This window comes from Zonotrichia leucophrys, unplaced genomic scaffold (genome assembly GCF_028769735.1).
Source record: "Zonotrichia leucophrys gambelii isolate GWCS_2022_RI unplaced genomic scaffold, RI_Zleu_2.0 Scaffold_47_404062, whole genome shotgun sequence".
Lineage (NCBI taxonomy): Eukaryota > Metazoa > Chordata > Aves > Passeriformes > Passerellidae > Zonotrichia > Zonotrichia leucophrys.
In genome coordinates, this window is record NW_026992252.1 from 79,562 (window position 1) to 86,030 (window position 6,469).

A 6,469-nucleotide genomic window follows, 5' to 3' on the forward strand; every position below is an offset into this window, starting at 1 on the left:
CCTGTCCAGCCGCTGCTGCTGGGGGGGGAGGGGCAGCCATTCGGTAGGCCGGGGCCTGGACAGAGATGGGGGTGAGAAGGCCTTCGAGGATGGAAGGGTGGAGGAGCAGCCCCAAGAGACATCGGGCAGTCTTTCCCCCCCCCCCAGGAGGGAGAGAGAGAGAGAGTCGGCGTCTGAATGTGATAACAGCCGGCCAAGGAGGAGAAAGGGGGGAGAATGGTGCAGCCCCGGCCGCAGCAGCAGCGCGTGTGGGAGTATCGGCGTCCTGGGACAGACAGAGACTGGAAGTTTTAACCCCTTTCTTACATGATTGGGGGCTTGCAAAAATGCTGATCCTCCTCGGAGCTGAATAAGAAGGGAGATAGGAGATGAGATGAGACAAGGACCTGTTTTGCAGAGAAAAGAAGAAACCTCACAACTTTATAAAAGTTGTAAAGCTCCGTATGTTTATTTACGACGCCGGACGCACACGGAGAAAATTCTCCTCAAAAGGCATGCGTACCCCTGAAGATTTCAGACCTCCTTTTATCCCCCTTCCAAATGCATATGCATACAGTTTCACAATAGGTTCATACATATTCATCCTGCATGACACTTAGCACCAGTTCTTCTTTATCAAAGGAATTTCTAGGTTGGGGCACATTGACCTCGTGGTCTTTTCTGTTTTTCTTTCTCTGTCTCCTTGCTGTCTCGGCATGCGAGTTTTTCCTTCAGCTTTGGCCGTTTGACTTTTCACCGTTGTTAGACACTTCACCTAATTCAGGATGGATCCCTACTCTGTCTCAGACCTGGCCCGAAGAATGTGGAGATGGCTGAGTGGAGAGAGAGATGATTGGAGTGGCCTTTTGGCTGGACTTTTCTTGTGGCCATGGACTCAGTTTGTTCCTGTGACACAGAGACTGCACTTGGGGGGAAGCAGTGCCTCAGAACCAGGAGGGTTCATCGTGGGGACCCCTCGGCCCCAGGGGGTTGGAAAAATATGGGGGGGACAGATGTCCCAAAGCAGAGACTGTGCCTTTTTGGAGTGAGACAAGGCATCCTTAAAAGACAACCCTAAAAGCAGCTCTGGTCCATGCACGATGGTGAGAGCACTGGGCATAGAAGGAAGATGTCACAAGCGGCAAAAGGACTTTTCCGGGCGGTGCCGAGTGACACTGGAAGCACACGAGGTTTCAGCGTGTTTCCAGGGGAAGCCTATGGTGCAAGAAGGACTCCTCTCCTCTTCATGGACTGAAGTTTGAGTATACTAAAGGGTGGTGCCAGGCTGGGCAGTTGGCGATTTGGGAGAATGTATCGGATTGGGAAATTCTGGTGGTGGGGAGGAGGAAAGTGTTTTTTGTAAGGTTTTCAATTTTTTTTTTCTCTTTTCCTTATAGTTTTTTTCCTATTTTCCTGTAGTTTAGGTAATAAAGTGTTCTTTATGTTTAAGCTGGAGCCTGTTTTGCTTATTCCTGGTCACATCTCACAGCAGACACCAGGGTGAGGGCATTTTCATGGGGGCACTGGCTCTGTGCCAGGCTCAAACCATGACAAGTTTCTTCATCCTACCCTGTGTCCTAGTTCCAGTAACATGTTTTAGGAGTTTATTAGTAATTGCACCCAGTTTGTTAGAAGAGGAGCAGGAGATAAGGCTTTTCAACCTTTCCTTTCCTTCTTCTCCTTTGAATTTGTTACATAATTTTTAAGAATATTCAGTTTCCCCTGAATATTAAAGATACCACTATCCTAGTATTTAATTCAGTAAATTTCCTTTATATGGTCTGCAGTTTGTCTAGAATTAGGGCTGAGATGTCCAGAGGAGTTGATGAGACCCCTGACCCAGAGGTAGACCCAGGCGTGGAAAATCCTGAGTGGTGTGGAGAATAGGAGAATATAGACCAAACCCTGAAGGAATTTTCTAACCCTGTAACCTAGAATATTCCACGTGAACAAATTCAGAACCCAACTGAGGTTGGGAAATACCTGAAAGTGAAGTACCATGATGACTCTAAGGAAAAAAGGATCATTACAATAAGTGGGGCTTGGCCTATGCTTATTGCATGCTACTAGATACTGTAGGACAACAGATACAGGCAGGAGAGCAGAAAAGTAAATCAACAGCTACCCCAGTCACACAGGCTGCAACTAAACCAAACAGTGAACCTAAACCAGCAACTAAACCAGACAGTGAACCTCAAACAATAGCTGTTGCTCCTACCACGGCAGGCAGAAAACACACATTTAAAACTGATCAACCAGTGGATGATGATGATCTGGGGAAAGGACCCTCAAAACCAAGAACAAAATCAGAGATCACTCTTGAGTCCTTTTCCCTGAAGGACCTTTGTGGTGTAAGAAAAGATTACATTTGACGACCTGATAAATCTATAGTTAGTTGGTTAGTCTGTCTTTAGAATACTACAGGAGAGACTACAATTCTGGACAATACTGAAGTGAGGAATTGGGATCTCTGTCACATGATCCAGTTATCAACCAAGGAATGATGAGAGGGGCTAACCCTCATAATCTCTGGGCACAGGTCCTGGGAAGTGTATCACAAAAATATCTGTGTGCAGATGATCTCTATATACAGCAAACCCAATGGAAGACCATAGAACAAGGGAATCAATGTTTAAGAGAAATAAAAGTAGCAGAAATTGTCATCTCAGATAACCTAAACACTGTAAATCCAGACTTAGTACCATGTACACCCATGATGTAACAAAAACTTGTACGATTTGAGCCACAAGAATATGCTTCTTCTTTAGCAATAATGAAGCGAGATAACAGTGAGGAGATCACAGTATAACAAAGAAGCTCCGAGCATATACAGATGCTGTGCATGGCCCAACACATACAAAAATTACAACTATAAAAACATGTCTGTAGCCATGATATTTTCTGAAAAATCCTTTCCTTAGGATTTTTTCTCCTGAGAAGCTGGAGGCCTCAGGAACAAAATGTAAACAATGATTATCTGCTGCTGTGGAATGCAACAGGTGCATCTGTGATTGGTCTCATGTGGTTGTTTCTAATTAATGGCCAATCATAGTCAGCTGGCTCAGACTCGCTGTCCGAGACACAAGCTTTTGTTATCATTCCATTCTTTTTCTATTCTTAGCTAGCCTTCTGATGAAATCCTTTCTTCTATTCTTATAGTATAGTTTTAATATAATATGTATCATAAAATAATAAATCAAGCCTTCTGAAACATGGAATCAGATCCTCGTCTCTTCCCTCATCCTCGGACCCCTGTGAACACCGTCACACATGTCTACAGAAATTAGAAGATAAAATAAAAGAGAATCACAAGAAACTCAAGGAGGAGATTAAAGACGACTTTCTCCAAATCTCAGCAATACAGATCAGAAGTTCTGGTACCAAATGTAAACGTTCCCCAGACAGAGAGAAAAGACACCCCACAATCTAAGCTGTAGTTCTTCCTGCGTGATTGTAGAAAAAAAAAATAAAGAAATAAGATGGAAAATCTACTGCTACTCTGGCACAACAGGTACTTGAATTGGAAGACAACAAGATTCAAACACCAAACAATTAAACACCTTACCTAGACTATCAAAAAACCCATCTACAGTAAGACTCCTGAGGGTAGAAGAACAACAAGTACCAATTAGCACCTCAACAGTACAAAACAACTTGAGATACTGTAATCCCCATCCACAAAATAATCTGTGAACTAAAAAACCAAAGGGTAGTCAACAAAAGTCACTCACTCTTTAACAGCCCCATTTAGCCTTTGCACAAATCTGAAGGAGAATAGAAATCGACTATAGACTATCGTGCCTTAAATGAAGTAACTCCACCATTAAACACTACTATACCAAATATGTTAGAGCTCCAGTACAAGCTGGAGTCCAAAACAGCAAAGTGGTATACCACTATTAACATTACTAACGTGTTTTTCTCCATTCCTCTAACAACAGAATACAAGCCTCAGTTTACCTTCACCTAGAGGGGCGTGCAGTACACCTAGAGCCAACTACCCCAGGGGTAAAAACACAACCCTACCATCTACCATGAACTAATCCAGGCTACACTAGAAAAGGGTGAGGCTCCAGAACATCTACAGTACATTGATAACATCATTGTGTGGGGGAAAAAAACCAGCAGAAATATTTGAGAAAGGAAAGAAAATCATCCAGATTCTCCTGAAAACCAGTTTCACCATCAAGAAAAACAAAGTTAAGACTTACTCAAAACATCCAGTTCCTGAAAGTGAAGTAGCAAAATAAACAGCATCAGATTCCGACCAATGTCATCAACAAGATCACAACAATATCTCTACCAACCAACAAAAAACCCCCACAAGCTTCCCTAGGCACCATAGGCTTTTAAAGAATACACATTCCCAAGTACAACCAGATTGTGAACCCTTTTACCTGATCACCCACAAAAAAACCACTTTCCATTGGGGCCCTAAACAACAACAAACCTTTACCCAGATTAAACAGGAAATCACTCATGCAGTAACCCTTGACCCAGTCAGGACAGGACCAGATGTGAAGAATATACTCTATAGCCGTGAGCTGTGGTCTGTCCTAGAACCTTTGGCAGAAGGTGCCTAATAAAACTCAAGACTGACCACTAGGATTTTGAAGTCAAAACTATAGAAGGTCTAAAACCAACTACACTCCAAAAAAAAAAAAAAATTAAAAAAAAAAAATTAGCAGCTTATAAAGGAGTCCAAGCTACCTCAGAGATAATCAGCACTGAAACACAACTCCTCCTGGCACCCCGACTACCAGTGCTGGGGTAGATGTTCAAAACAAAGATTCCCTCTATCCACCATACCACCAGTACCACAGAGAACAAATAGATTACCCTCATCACACAGCACGCCTGTATTAGAAAACTGAATCACTCTAAAATTTTAAAAATAATTACAAACTGACCAGAAAAGAAAAATTTTAGTTTCACTAACAAAGAAGAACAAAAACAAGTAACACGTACTGAAAAAACTCCACTATATAACCAACTACCAGCAGAAGAAACACACTACACTCTTTTTCCTAATAATTCTTACCACATTGTAAAGATAAACCAGAAGTAGAAAACAACCATATGAAACCCCACACAAGTTACACAAACTACCAAAGGAGAAGGTAGATCAACTCAACTTACTAAACTCAAAACCATTCAACTAACTCTAAACATTACTGAGAGAGAGAAGTGGCCAAAACTCTACCTCTACACTGATTCATAGATAATAACCAATACTCTGTTAACTAAAAAACCAAAAAAAGACTAATTAACAGCATAAAAGAAAACCAATTAAAGCTGCTGATGAGTGAAAAAACATCACTACCAGGATACAGAAACTGTCTGTGAAAATTCACCATATAAATACCCAAATCCCCAAGAATAGAACCAATAAGAAACACCAAAACAATCAGCAAGTAGATCAAGCTACAAAAATAAAAGTATCAAAAATAGATTAACAACACAAAAACAAGTTGTTCCTAACTACATAGATTCATGATGTCTCAAGTCATCAGAACAAAAATACCACCTATAATAGACACAAAACTGAGGAGTAGATCTAACCATGAACTGTATTTGTCAAGTTATTCATGACTGTGAAACGTACTATGATCAAACAAAACAAGTGGCTAAAACCCCTCGGATATGGTAGGCAATAGTCCAAATATAAGCATAGAAAAACCTGACAGATTAATTACATCACACTACCCCAAATACACCAAAGTAAACACTATGTACTCAGAATAATAAAGACCACTAGATAGAGACCTACCCTATACCTCAGACTACAACCCATAACACCATCCTAGGCCTTAAAAACAAATTCTTTGGAGGTGTGGTACCCCTTAAAAATTGAATCGAGCAACGGAACTAATTTCAAAAACCACCTTATTGACACTTAGGCTAAAGAACATGGCATTGAGCGGGTGTACCATATCCCCTACCATACACCAGCTACAAACAAAGTAAAAAAACCCAATAGACTATTAAAAACCACCTTAAAACATTGAGTGAGAGATCTTTCAAAAATTAAGAGCAGCATCTAACAAAAACCACCTAGTTAATTAACACCCAAAGCTCTACCAACCAAGTGAACCCTATCCAATCTGAACCCCTGCATACAGTAAACAAAAACAAAATCCCAGTAGTACATATCAAAGGTTTATTAGAAAAAACAATTTAAATAAATTCTACCTTGAGTACAGACAAACCCGTGGCAGCAGCTCTCTGGCCACAGAGAGCAGGCACAGTGTCATGGTTTGACGTTGGGGCAATGTTAGTGCTTCTATGAAAATATATGTTCTCTGGTGTCTGCTGTGAGATGTGACTAAGAATAGAGCAAAGTAGGCTCTAACTTAGGAATAAAAAAGAAAAATTTTATTAACTTACAACTATATATAAAAAGAAACACACACAGAACTCAGAATGAAAACTTTTTAAAAAACATTCCTTCTCTACTAAATTTCTAATACATCTACCTTTCAGATCACTA